Source organism: Nerophis lumbriciformis, linkage group LG03 (genome assembly GCF_033978685.3).
Source record: "Nerophis lumbriciformis linkage group LG03, RoL_Nlum_v2.1, whole genome shotgun sequence".
Lineage (NCBI taxonomy): Eukaryota > Metazoa > Chordata > Actinopteri > Syngnathiformes > Syngnathidae > Nerophis > Nerophis lumbriciformis.
This window is the reverse complement of record NC_084550.2, coordinates 54,665,001-54,680,000: the sequence shown is the minus strand read 5'-3', so window position 1 is coordinate 54,680,000 and position 15,000 is coordinate 54,665,001. Positions and strand designations below refer to the sequence as shown.

At 39.1% G+C, this 15,000-nt stretch overlaps 1 protein-coding gene and 1 long non-coding RNA gene across 5 annotated transcripts in view; one reads left to right on the top strand and one right to left on the bottom strand.

Annotated features, from left to right (window-relative positions):
* The window catches only part of tox2 (TOX high mobility group box family member 2), a 350,086-nt gene that overhangs the window by 70,403 nt on the left and 264,683 nt on the right, over positions 1-15,000 (bottom strand). The gene's annotated exons all lie outside the window — the stretch shown is intronic.
* Positions 3,701-4,200, top strand: LOC133587110 (uncharacterized). Its single transcript, XR_012049301.1, has 3 exons — positions 3,701-3,796; positions 3,884-3,963; positions 4,089-4,200. It is a non-coding gene; the product is annotated as an uncharacterized lncRNA (long non-coding RNA).

Genomic DNA, 15,000 nt, shown 5'->3' with positions numbered 1-15,000 from the left:
CATACTCCCCATTCCTTTAGAAACAGATGCTATGTAAACAGGGAAAGTCCAAATAAAAAGAGGTGGCGTACAATCTTTCACCAGAGCGTGGGTGACACTGTAAGAGGTTACAGGTCGACACGTTTCTCCTCACTGAACCACATTGAATACTGTCTCTGTTTGATTCTTTGCTTCTTGTCTTGTTTAATAGATGTCATCAGTGTTTGAACCTGACAGCACCTCTTAATGGATTGTACTGTGCTTCAACATAGGAGTATTATTATGATGTGTGTATAAGGTAAGACATTATCCGGCGTTTTGTTTCACTATATTATGCAAAAGCAACTTTTCTTACCTTCTGGTACCTGCTGATCTGTATTTGGGATCTGCATAAATCCTGAAAATTTTCGCGCGTCCGCCTTTGTAGTCCGTATACCGACACCCTGGTTGATAAGCTTCTTCTTTTTCTCTATCTTCTTGTTATGGGACATTCATCCTCCGCTATTGCCATTTCTAATATAAAGTAGTGTAAAGTTCTTACTTATATCTGTCAGTAAACTCGCCATGAAAGCGCTAAAACATACCGGTGTAGTGAGTTTACATTATTCACCCAAGGAACTTTAGTTATTACACTCTTAGAAATAAGGGTTCCAAAAGGGTTCTTCTACAAGGGCTGCGGTTCTAACTGGAACCATTTGCTTCTGAAAAACCCTTTCCCGAAGAAAGAGTTTTTCAAGGGTTCTTAGTAACGCTAATGGTTCCAGTAAGAACCATTTGGATCCAGAGAACCCTTTAAAACCCCTTTTCTGAATAATTGGTTTTAAAAGGGTTCTCACTAACACTAAGGGTTCCAGTAAGAACTATTTTGATCCAGAGAACCGTTTTTGGAAGAAAGAGTTCTTCAGGGATTGTTGAAAGCATGGGTAAGATCCTGTGTCACCAGGGACATACTTCCTGATAACATTTGCCAATAATGGTGCAAAATACATTTCCTTGTGACTACTGATACAAATACTTTTCATATTCAATTTCTTTGTTTATTTTAAAGCAAACTCTTCTTCCCCAGATCCTGTTGATCAAACTGTAACATAATTGCCCATCTTGGGATTTGAACACCTGCCACCCAGTCTAAAGTCACCGGCAATAGTGACTGAGCTAACCAGCTGGCTGCCTTCAGTCATCAGGTCCACCATACTAGTCTATTACCTTACACCTTCTGATCAGACATACAAATAATGGCAGTCCTATAACTGAAATGTTCTGTTACCAATTTATTTCCACAACCATTAATTATAAGAAAGCAAGATCTTCATCAGCAAATCTTGTTGACTCAGGCAAAGATTAGCTGTGACTGGAGGACCATTTTTGAAATCTGCCTTGACAACTGCTGTCTGGCTAGTGATTCCATTTGAGAAATAGCTCAGTGATTTAGGAACTGGTTCTTGGTGCCAAAGAACCTGGGTTCAAGCCCTAACAAAGGTGGTGATGACAGCTCATGAAAATGCCAGATGAAAATGCCAGATGGTCTTTGTGAAGCAAACATATACATTTTAGAGTCATGATAGATTAAACATCAGTTATTAACTTATGGAGCAAATCGAATCAATTAAAAAATCTATTTACCAATATCTCCATTCTGTCTAGATGCAATATGTGTATTTTCAGATTTTTGTCTTGAAAACTGATATATTTACAGTGGTTTCAAATCTGCATGCACAACAGTGAATGGCTTAATCAATTTGTGAAGCCACTGTTGAATTGTCACTTGCCAATTAGCTCAGCATGATAGACCACAGTCTTTGGTTCTATTGTTGTGGATTTTAGCCTCAACTGGTGCAAAAGGAACATTATAATGTCAACTGTCTTGCCTTCCTGTTCTCCTGTTTGTTGCTCAGAATTGCCTTAATTTGCCAAAAATCGCCCGGACCCGACCCATCGCTGCGCAGCAGTTATTATTGTGTTTATTTAGTTTAGTTACACTACTCCCTTCTTCAGGAGGAAATGACACACAGCAAAGAACTAGCAAGGTGGTCCCTGCAGCAAGGATATAACCCCTCTTTCTGGGGCATCTAAGTGAGCTATACGACTCACTGGACAAAGGCTTTTGAAAGTTTGTTACAAGTCATGTGATCTAGGGATACAGTTTGAAGTTGTGAGTTCAAGGCCTGGTTGAAGCAGAGTGACCATGTTAATGCATACTGAGGTGATGTGTGGATTAGTGACAGACAATTTAAAAAATATTAAACACTTATTTTACAGACAATTTTACTCATGTATTTGTCTCCTCCTCATACTTTTCCATGATCGGCCTCATCCCATAGCTGCTGTACCCTGCTGACTGGCTTAGTCCAGTTGTGAAGCTGCACATAAGTTCATTGATAGACAACGGTCTTTGATGTCAGAGGCCAAGCCTTAACTGATGCAAAAATCACACTGTAATGCTGACTTTTAGGCTACTACATCAGGGTTTGTTGATGCTGGGAATTGAACCCTGATCTCCCAGGGGAAAGGTCAAGGGTTGGTGTGCTGGGCCAGGGAGCTGGCATGATGGTGGCTGTCATGTGTGAGTTAAGAGCTGGTTGCCCCATGGATTGCACCACATGGTCTGGTCTTCCCTGCCTACAAACCAGGTGTGACATACCAATAGTGATTACTGTGAACAGAACAGAACAAAGAAGAACAGGAGAGAGAACAGAAGAAACTTCCGAGAATCAAGGTGAGCTAAATATAATATCTTATTTCAGCATGCTTGACCCTAGCTGAGGACTTTTATGGTAAAAGGTGGACTAAGCATTTGTTTCTTGTTATGTTTTGTTCGTTTGCTTATTTGTTTGTTTTCTTGTAGAAAACAAACAAACAAATTGTATTGTGGTCAAACAATACAATACCTGACAAAGCTCTGCTGAGAGCTGCCATAACAAAATAGGTTACAATATATCTGTACAATTAATCTGAAATCATCCTAAAAAGGTTATCGTAGTTGTTATTTTAATGAAATATTATAGTATAAATTGTCAATGTTAGAAGGAGCTTTAACGTTGTCGGTAGCGGCGTTGCGGTCGCCATCTAGCTCGTCTTTGGAGGGATGGGTGGGCTGGTGAGCACCATGGATCTAATACATCCATGTTGAGCACACACTAATGTGCGGGTAGGAGGAGCAGGGAGACTGGGCTTGAGCTTGGTCTCCAACATAGTGGTAGCAGAAAGATAACACAAGACGAAGATTACAGAGAGGATGATTCTTCCATATTATATAACTTTTTAAAAAACATGTACACCTCATCTTAATGGTTACCTCTTACTATATTGCTTGTCATTTTTCTTGAATGCATATAGGCTCAGGAGAGTGAAGAATGTAGAGAGGATGAAAGGAGCATTGAAGCTCATACCAATGAAATGTCTACAGAGATGCTTAAGGTACACTCAGATCTGAACTCTTTAAAGGAGAGAAGGAGACGAACCTATGCATACCGAAAGACCTTCATGGCAACTGCCAAGGCAGAGGAAATCATCGAAAAGTTTCCTGCACTGAAGCTTCCTAAAATAGTTGGTATCTTCAAGCATTGAATTGACCATATTTATTTGTATGTGTATTATTTAATTCATGATCATCAAGTATTTTGAGATGACACTTTTTATCCCTCCTTACAGCTTCTTTGGGAGATGAAGGAGCAATTCCTTGTAGAAGCTGATCGCAGAATGGCCACAGAGCTGGATCGAATGGCAACAAAGATGGTTCAAAGAGCATCTATGTGTGACCTAAAGGACTGCTGCCAGAGGGCAATCAATGCCTGCCTGGATGATTCAGTAAGACGAGGTATCTAGGCCTATATGTGTATCTATAGGAGCCACAATCTGTATTTCTGAAAACAAAAAATATTACAGAATAATTGTATTTCCTCAGGACTCATTAGGGATGCAGCAATTCTACTGCTGCCTTCCATTTTCAGAGAGGACTCATCCTTTCTATACACTCTACTGGAGGTAAATACTGCATTTAAGGTCAAGATTTAGGAATTGCCATTATCCATATTATGGCAACATTGAGTCATTTTGCTGTTTTCACAGCAGGTTTTATTTACTGACATGTATCTGTTTTTATTGCATAGGAGCCAAGCGTGCCTACTCCAGCAATCATGCTCCATAACACACACGAGGGGAACCCTTTGCAGGCACAAAGGATAACCCTATACCTGGATGGTATACAGGTTTTGACTGAGGATAGCAGCATGGACATATCATATACTATGAGTGCATTAATGTCACTCTATTTTGTTTTTGCTGTCCAGTACCCAAAGGAACTGAGAAAAACTCTTATTTTCATTGAAAGATTTGTGTTGGGGATCAAGGACCACAGTGTTGTACCCATTTCAGTGAAGAGACTATACAACTGTGTCGGAAGTGGGGAGTAGTGAGTAGATGTGTTGCAGCATGGGATTTCATGCTTTATGTTCTTGTTAATGGTCAAATTCCTGCTGCTGCCCTTTGTTTGTACATATGGATAAAAAAAATATCCCTTATTTAATACATATTTTGGACCAATACATTTTGTTTGATTTTGGCATAGTGACGTCTCTAGATTTCTATTATTGTTACAATACGTAACATTTTGAGTACTTATTACATAACACTGAAAAGTATTTCAACATTATTTAAATCAATGTGAAAACTTTGTGGGATTCCCTCACTTTCTCATGATTCTGTTCCACTGTCACAATTAGTACATACAGTATGTACACTGATTCTTTTCATTGGACCATGCATTATTTTATTGTTTGTAGATAGCTTACAATAAGGCACAGTAAATGCAGTAAGTGCACCTTGGATTGATTGAACTAAAACTATTTTGTGTCTCTTTCTGCCATGTCACCTTTGCTGGAGATTTATTTACACAAATTCACCTATTGAGGACAGCATGATGTGTCTGGCCTGTCATGTTGCTGATTCCACTGGACCTATGCTGACTTTTGACCTGTTCTCCCCTGGGACCTACACAGCCTCTCCTGTTTTGTTGGACTATCTTTAAATAAATGTTTTTCTCATTAAAATGTTTTGAATGTTTGTTCAATGTCAACATGATAAATGACCACAATATAATATGAACTAAACTGATCTGTAGAATACAATATGGTTCTTTATAGAACCCTCAGAAGACAGGACGGTTATCGGTGAAAACCTTTGAAAAGGGATGTTTTTAGAACCCCCTGTGTCAGGTCTAGATGAAACCCCTGAAACATGAAAGAGTTCTTAGTGGAACTCCCTGTGTGGGTTCTAGATGAAACCCTTGAAACATGAAAGGGTTCTTAGTGGAACTCCCTGCATGGGTTCTAGATGAAACCCTTGACAAACAAAAGGGTTCTTAGTGAAACTCCCTGTGTGGGTTCTAGATGAAACCCTTGAAACATGAAATGGTTCTTAGTGGAACTCCCTGCATGGGTTCTAGATGAAACCCTTGACAAACAAAAGGGTTCTTAGTGGAACTCCCTGTGTGGGTTCTAGATGAAACCCTTGAAATACGAAAGGGTTCTTAGTGGAACTCCCTGCGTGGGTTCTAGATGAAACCCTTGAAACATGAAATGGTTCTTAGTGGAACTCCCTGCATGGGTTCTAGATGAAACCCTTGACAAACGAAAGGGTTCTTAGTGGAACTCCCTGTGTGGGTTCTAGATGAAACCCTTGAAATACGAAAGGGTTTTTAGTGAAACTCCCTGCGTGGGTTCTAGATGAAACCCTTGAAATACAAAAGGGGTCTTAGTGGAACTCCCTGTGTGGGTTCTAGATGAAACCCTTGAAACATGAAAGGGTTCTTAGTGGAACTCCCTGCGTGGGTTCTTTGTAGAACCTCTCATGGGGGGTTCTGGGGGTGGAACCTTACACACACAGTTCTAGGTATAACCCTTCGTGTTGGGTTCTAGGTAGAACCCTCCAAAGGGGTTCCAGGTGGAACCTTTATAAAAAGGTACTACCTGGAGCCAAAAAGGGTTCTCCTATGAGGACGAGCCAAAGAACCTTATATGGTTCTACTTAGCACTTTTATTTCTAAGAGTGTAGAGAGTTCCGGTCGGACGATTGTGCAGCTAGAAAGAGTCCGGTATGAATATTTGGTCGCCACCAAAATGACATGACGGGCCAAATTTGGAGCAAAAGATTCAATTTGGCACCGGTACCGGTTACAGTGTAGACAATACTTCTAATTACTGGCATGCACGTTACAGTTTTTTAAGATATTCCTAACAGTTGTTCATATTCTGGTACGCTGTTTTCGTTTCGGTGCGGAGACGTAGTGAGAAATACTGTACGTACATCCGGGGAGCCCAAAGTGCAGCCCAGGGGCCATTTGTGGCACTACTATTGGCCTTAGAAATAAAAGGAAGTAGAAAAGAACTCTGCAGAAATAAAACCAAAGGAAAAAAATACTCTGCTACTGCATACCGTAATGAGAAAAGACTCAAGTATTGAAACATAAATGGAGACAGATTAGTATTGTAGATGAAACAAAAGCAGTGAGCTGGTGTTGTTCAGCATAAGTTAAAGTACCACTGATAGTCAGGATCTTAACTAAAAATAAAACCGCAATCAAACAGTTCAAACTATTACGGTCCATGCGCCTTCCCTTCCGTTCATTCTATTTCCAGTTCTGAAACGCAGATCAAAAAACAAAGTTAGGGCCGTTTTTCGTTTTTTTTACTATGAATGGCAGATTTCAAAACAAACAAGAAAGGGTTGCTTTTCATTAAAATATTGCCATAATAAAATTTGATTTTGTGCTGTTTTCCTTTTATGGATATTTTCTTTTCTAGATAAACACAAAAATCCAATTCATGTGCTAACAACTTTGTTCAGCAGGAGTCCAATTGTCATTTTAAAAATCATTAAATAATTGTCCAACTTTTTTTCAGAAATAAAAATAGAAAAAATGGCCCAAAATTAGTTTTTTTATTTGCATTTGGGAGGTACACGGACCTAATACGGTTGCACATGCTTGTATTGTTTCACTGTCCTAAAAAGAAACCTAAATTCAAATACAATATGTCCTATTTATTTAATTTTCATTTAAGAGTTTCAATCTTTTTCAAGAATTACCTCCCTATAATCTGGCGCTTTTTTTCTTTATTTTTACAGTTTACACACAAGTTAAGTAGTTTATTTATTTATTTATTTTTCCATTATGTACTGAAAATGACCCAAACTGTGTTCGAGTAGTTTTGCTTAATTTTTTTTGTAATGTACTGTTAAAATTATGTTTTTTTTTAAATAGATTTGTATTATTATTATTATAATTTTTTTTCTTCAGGATTTGATAAAAAGCGGTCCACAAACCAAATCAGCGTTATACTTCATTTAAAAATAATATTACAATAAACGTCCACCAATGCAGTATTACAATTTACTAACTAGATACTTTTCATGGTATTGCATGCTCGTTGACTATATTTTTCAAAACAGATTAATCACACATTTAAATTTGGATTAATCCCAATGAATCACTTTTATTAATTTGCTTTCATATTTTAAATAAGACCCTAGTATTTTGACACAAATACAATTCCATTGTCAAAACACAGGATATTGTTTAATGTTTGACTTGAATGCACGTTATTTATTTGCTCAAAAACTTGCTATGGGCTTAGTATGAAGTGCATATTTAAAAGAATTCTGCAATAATATTGCAAAAAAAACAAAAAAACAAAGTGCAATAGGTAAAGTACAAAACACATCCATAAACATCACACACATGAGTGCACTTACTGTATGTCTGCATTTACTATTTCTTTAACCAGCTGCTTAGGCAAACAAGCTTATTGACATTTCCAGGTGACTTTTATTGTACAATGTGGCCTGTCAATAAACTGCATGATTCATCCACATTTACGGGTGAAACTCCAAAAAATAGAGTATCGTGTTTATACCAGCAATTATATTTATATCAATTGATATATAACATAGGATCATAACATGCAACTCATATTTCTAGCCTTCATTATCATTTTGATGAATATGGCTTACATCTTATCAAGACATCAAAATAAAAATCTCGGAAAAATTTGGAGTTTTTTCAAAAACTGTAAACCATGATCATCCAAATTATAAGAAACTAATATGTGACATACACTCATTACCGTATTTTTCGGACTATAAGGCGCACTTAAATGCCTTTCATTTTCTCAGAAATCGGCAGTGTGCCTTATAACCCGGTGATTCTGGTTGTGCTTACCGAGCTTGAAGCTTTTATTTTGGTACATGGTGTAATGGTAAGTGTGACCAGTAGATGGCCGTCACACATAAGAGACATGTGTCGACTGTAAGTTGACACTTGTTCAATGAATGATGCTTGCAAGCGAGCCTTGACAGATCCCACTTTGCATGTACCGTACTTTCCGGACCATAGGATTATAAGGCACACTGCCAATGAGCGGGTCTATTCAGGTCTATTTTAATACAAAAGGCACCACGGATTATAAGGCGCATTAAAGGTTTCATATTATGACATTTTTCCCCCTACATTTAAAACACTTGCTTGTGGTCTACATAACATGTAGTGGTGATTATTTGGTGAAAATGTTGCATAGATTATATTTTACAGACCGTCTTCAAGCCGCTTTCTGTCCGTTTCATTTTGTGGGCGGTCTTATTTGACTGCATCTTCTCCCCGTCATCTTTGTTGTACCGCTAGTTTTTAGCGAGTCTACTGACAGATACACGTCAGAACTGCATGCAACTTTATATTAGAAATTTCAACAGCAGAGGATTAACGCTCTACAACAACAGGAGTTTATTGAGTACGGCGAGGTCTACAATGGCGGACGCGCGTGAATATTCGGAACTTATGCAGAACCCAAATACACATCAGCAGGTACCAGTAGGTAAGAAAAAATGGTTTTACATAATAGGTCGAAGCAAAATCCCAGATAATGGCTCTATTTTGGGGTCCTTATACACACACATAATAATACCCATATGTCGAAGCACAGTACGTCTGACTATGGTAGCCGTAATGCGCCGACAATCCATCAAGTGCGGCTTCGCAGCTTACCAAAGTCGTATGAAAACATTTTGACGGATTTTTGAGCGCCGTGTGTAATGTTCTATATTCTCAATGAAACATCAAAGCTTTGGGCTTGCTTGCTTGCTCGTATTATTTATTGCAGTGGTTCTCAACCTTTTTTCAGTGATGTACCCCCTGTGAACATTTTTTTAATTCAAGTACCTCCTAATCAAAGCAAAGCATTTTTGGTTGAAAAAAAAGAGATAAAGAAGTAAAATACAGCACTATGTCATCAGTTTCTGATTAATTAAATTGTATAACAGTGCAAAATATTGCTCATTTGTTGTAGTCTTTCTTGAACTATTTGGGGAAAAAAAGATATAAAAATAACTAAAAACTTGTTGAAAAATAAACAAGTGATTCAATTATAAATAAAGATTTCTACACATAGAAGTAATCATCAACTTAAAGTGCCCTCTTTGGGGATTGTAATAGAGATCCATCTGGATTCATGAACTTAATTCTAAACATTTCTTCACAAAAAAAGAAATCTTTAACATCAATATTTATGGAACATGTCCACAAAAAAAATCTAGCTGTCAACACTGAATACTGCATTGTTGCATTTCTTTTCACAGTTCTTTTTGACAGACATTTAAAAAAAAATCTCACGTACCCCTTGGCATACCTTCAAGTACCCCCATTTGAGAACCACTGGTTTATTGAACAGGCGTCAACAAAAGAAGAAGCTTATCGTCTAGGGCGTCGGTACGGACTACAAAGGCGGACGCGGGCAAATTTTCAGGATTTATACAGATCCCAAATAGAGATCAGCAGGTACCAGAAGGTTAGAAAAGTTGCTTTTGCATGATATTGCGAAACAAAACGCCAGATAATGTCTTACCTTATACACACACCATAATAATACTCCTATGTTGAAGCACAGTACAATCCATTATCACAATTTCAGAAGGGTTAAAACCATTAAAAATCAGTTCCCAGTGGCTTATTTTATTTTTCGAAGTTTTTTTCAAAATTTTACCCATCACGCAATATCCCTAAAAAAAGCTTCAAAGTGCCTGATCTTAGCCATCGTTATATACACCCGTCCATTTTCCTGTGACGTCACATAGTGATGCCAATACAAACAAACATGGCGGAAAGAACAGCAAGCTATAGCGACATTAGCTCGGATTCAGACTCGGATTTCAGCGGCTTAAGCGATTCAACAGATTACGCATGTATTGAAATGGATGGTTGTAGTGTGGAGGCAGGTAGCGAAAACGAAATTGAAGAAGAAACTGAAGCTATTGAGCCATATCGGTTTGAACCGTATGCAAGCGAAACCGACGAAAACGACACGACAGCCAGCGACACGGGAGAAAGCGAGGACAAATTCGGCGATCGCCTTCTAACCAACGATTGGTATGTGTTTGTTTGGCATTAAAGGAAACTAACAACTATGAACTAGGTTTACAGCATATGAAATACATTTGGCAACAACATGCACTTTGAGAGTGCAGACAGCCCAATTTTCATCAATTAATATATTCTGTAGACATACCCTCATCCGCTCTCTTTTCCTGAAAGCTGATCTGTCCAGTTTTGGAGTTGATGTCAGCAGGCCAGGGAAGCTAGGGTCGATATTCTTCTCTTGATCATCTTCGGTGGCATAAGGGACGGTGTGAGCCAAGACATCCAGGGGGTTTAGCTCGCTCGTCTGCGGGAACAAACTGCCGCCATTGCTTGCCGTGCTACCGAGGTCCTTTGTCCCTGAATTGCTCACACACTCCGACAGATTCAATGGGGGTCTGGCGGCAGATTTCTTTGACTTTATCGTTGGAAATGCATCTGCTTTAAGTGTCGCAGGATATCCACACATTCTTGCCATCTCTGTCGTAGCATAGCTTTCGTCGGTAAAGTGTGCGGAACAAACGTCCAATTTCTTGCCACTTCCGCATCTTTGGGCCACTGGTGCAACTTGAATCCGTCCCTGTTCGTGTTGTTACACCCTCCGACAACACACCGACGAGGCATGATGTCTCCAAGGTACGGAAAACAGTCGAAAAAACGTCATCGCTCCGAGAAAGGCGTTTAATTCGCCAAAATTCACCCATTTAGAGTTCGGAAATCGGTTAAAAAATATATGGTCTTTTTTCTGCAACATCAAGGTATATATTGACGCTTACATAGATCTTGTGATAATGGTCCCCTTTAAGCGGATTGATAGGTTTTTGAGCGCCGTGTGTAATGTTCTATATTTTCAATGGAACATATACAATTTGTGTTGTTTACTTGAGTCATATTGCAGTCTACATGTATCTCTTATGTGTGACTGCCATCTACTGGTCACACTTATTACACCATGTACCGAATAGAATTGCTTCAAAGTCGGTATGCACAACCAGAATCAATACATACATTAAGTGCGCCGGGTTATAAGGCAAACTGCCGATTTTTGAGAAAATGAAAGGCATTTAAGTGCGTCTAATGAGTGAATGTCACATATTAGTTTCACATTTGAAGTTGAATTGCTGACATGAGTTGACTTTTGCACGATATTCTAAGTTTTGGAGTTGTGTAGTGGTTGCTTTAGGGACATAATTCACCACACCTGCTTACTTGACTTTGCCGTCACTATTCACTGCCATTCTTCCATTGTGCACATAACAATGTTGTTCTTGTTTAACATTCAAATATGCAGTTAAGAGTGAGTTATTGGCTGCGTATCCCTTTTAAGTGACCGTCAGAGTCGCTTTATGTACAGAGACACTTCTCTTTGTGTGATTAAACTATCTCAAGGTGTCTTGCTTACACAGTTTCACCTTTTATACATGAATATTGCAATATTTCTTGGTGATTAATTGCATGTGTTGCGGCATTAATTTAAAGGGAACCTGTTATGTAAAACCACCCTTTCTTACCTATTTGCACCCGCTGTTGGGTATTTGGAATCTGTGTATAGGTCCCGAAACTATGGAGGCATGGTGGAGATATTTATGAAACAATCTTGCCTTCCTTCATACTACATCCTCCGAGTTTTCCCCAATTGGTGACATCAGCTGATATCTCCATATATGGTAAAAATTGTAACCAAAGAGCTTGAGCGAGTCGGCCATTGTAGTCAATAAGTTCCTTCTTTTTCTCTATCCTCTTGTTGTGGGGCAGACTGGCTCATACATGCACATGCATCCTCCATTGTTCTAATACAAAGTAGCGTATGGTTCTAACTAGAGTTGTACGGTATACTGGTGACTAGTATAGTACCGTGATACTAATAAATCATATTCGGTACTATACTGCCTCTAAAAGGTACTGGTCGTCGTCGTGTCATTGCAGAGGAGCATGTTCGGCAGCGCACAATCACAGAGTACTTACAAACAGACAGTGTGTAGACAGAAAAGGGAGAATGGACGCATTCTGACTTAAAAACTAAAGATAAAGGTGAAGTTATAACACTGAAACTCCTTCAGGAAGAGGTGATTTAAGACAGTTGCAGTCTGCAGTGTTTTAAATCACTAATCCTTGTCTCCATGGCGACAAATAAATTAAGTTTCTTACAAGTATCATCCCTGCAGGACGAGGAATAGCTGAACATGCTTCCCTACACACCGTAGCTCACCGGCGTCAAAATGTAAACAAACGCCATGGGTGGATCTATACCTGACATCCACTGTAATGATACCAAGTACAAGAGTGTATTTAGTCGATACTACTATGATTACATCAATATTTTTTAGCATTACAAAATCATTTTTAGTTTTTTTTAAATATATATTATGTTTATAAACTCAGGAAATATGTCCCTGGACACATGAGGAATTTGAATATGACCAATGTATGATCCTGTAACTACTTGGTATCGGATCCATACCCAAATTTGTGGTATCATCCAAAACTGATGTAAAGTATCAAACAATAGAAAAATAAATAAATGATTATTACATTTGAAAAGAAGTGTAGATAGAACATGTTAAAAGAGAAAGTAAGCAGATATTAACAGTGAATGAACAAGTAGATTAATAATTCATTTTCTACCGCTTGTCCTTAATAATTTTGACAAAAAATTAAATGACACTATATGTTACTGCATATGTCAGCAGACTATTTAGGAGCCTTTGTTTGCTTACTCACTACTAAAAGACAAGTTGTCTTGTATGTTCACTATTTTATTTAAGGACAAACTTTCAATAGGAAACATATGTTAAATGTACCGTAATATTAAAAAATAAAAAATAAAGCCAATAATGCCATTTTTATGGTCCCCTTTATTTAGAAAAGTATCGAAATGCATTTAATTTGCCAAAATATTGGTATCGGGACAACCCTAGTTCTAACTTACATCTGTCTATAGACTTCTTATGGAAGCGTACAAAACTACAACATGGCTGACGGGGATAAGATGCAGTCAAAGTGGAGGCACGTAAATAAGACCACCCACTGGAAATCATAATCTATGCAATTTCCCTGCTTGGCACTCAGCATCAAGGGTTGGAATTTGGTGGTTAAATCACCAAAAATGATTCCCGGGCGCGGACCACGCTGCTGCTCACTGCTCCCCTCACCTCCCAGGGGGGTGAACAAGGGGATGGGTCAAATGCAGAGGACACATTTCACCACACCTAGTGTGTGTGTGACAATCATTGGTACTTTAACTTATTTTGAGCAAATAATTAAATGTTTTGTAGACCGCAAGGAAAGTGGTTTATATGTAGAAAAAAAAATCATAATATGACTCCTTTAAAACACTTTTATTAGTGAGAGTTTGACCCTTGAACAAATTCAGTCACTTTACACAATCTCCTGCATCTACTTCTTGGAAGTCAGGTGAAAAACTGACAAAAGCGGATACAAAAACACCCAAACGGGAAAGTCACATTCATCCCAGTAGCGAGCAAGACTTTTGGATATTGCTTTTTTTTTTGTTTTTTTTCTTAGTGTCCTAAACTCTGATGTAAAGCCAGGAAAGCGGTGTTGAGCGTCCTCCTCCGCCATCTTTACGCCTGTCGTGTTTGCACGGGCGTCTTGTACATCATAGTCAAATGGGAGTCAAATAACAAAGGCTTTCCAATTACGCGCAGCACATTGGGCCCGAGATGGAATATCACAGAGGCATTGTTCCTTCGCCCCTCTCTGACCTTACCTCCGAAATGGCTTCACGGCCCCTCCAATTGCCTGCAACGTTTGATTTAGCGAAAAGGGGTTTGACCACCGGCGCCGGGATGAGGGGCTGCAGGGTACCATTCGGATGCAAGATTTAAAGCACTAACCTTGCTTGTGTCCTCATCATGACGTTTTGTTTGAGACTGTTTATACATACACTATATAGGCAAAAGTATTTGGCCACCTGCCTTGACTCACATATGAACTTGAAGTGCCATCCCATTCCTAACCCATAGGGTTCAATATGATGTGGGTCCATCTTTTGCAGCTATTACAGCTTCAACTCTTCTGGGATGGCTGTCCACAAGGTTGCGGAGTGTGTTTATAGGAATTTTTGACCATTCTTCCAAAAGCGCATTGGTGAGGTGCACACTGATGTTGGTGGAGAAGGCCTGGCTCTCAGTCTCCGTTCTAATTCATCCCAAAGGTGTTCTATCGGGTTCAGGTCAGGACTCTGTGCAAGCCAGTCAAGTTCATCCACACCAGACTCCGTCATCCATGTCTTTATGGACCTTATTTTGTGCACAGTCATGTTGGAAGAGGAAGGGGCCCGCTCCAAACTCTTCCCACAAGGTTGGGAGCATGGAATTGTCCAAAATATTATCCTGGAGCAGGGGTCGGCAACCCGCGGCTCTTTGATCACTCTGATGCGGCTCAGCTGCATACTTGCCGACCTTCCCGATTTCCCCGGGAGATTTCCGGATTTCGATTCCCCTAGCAGAAAACTCCTGGGATTAATATTCTCAGATTTTCACCCTAACAATAATAATAAGGGTGTGCCATGAGGGTAAAGCATTTAGCGCCCTATACAATCTGTACCAACAGCGTGCCAGCCCAGCCTTTTGTTGTATGCATCAAGTGACAGCAATGCA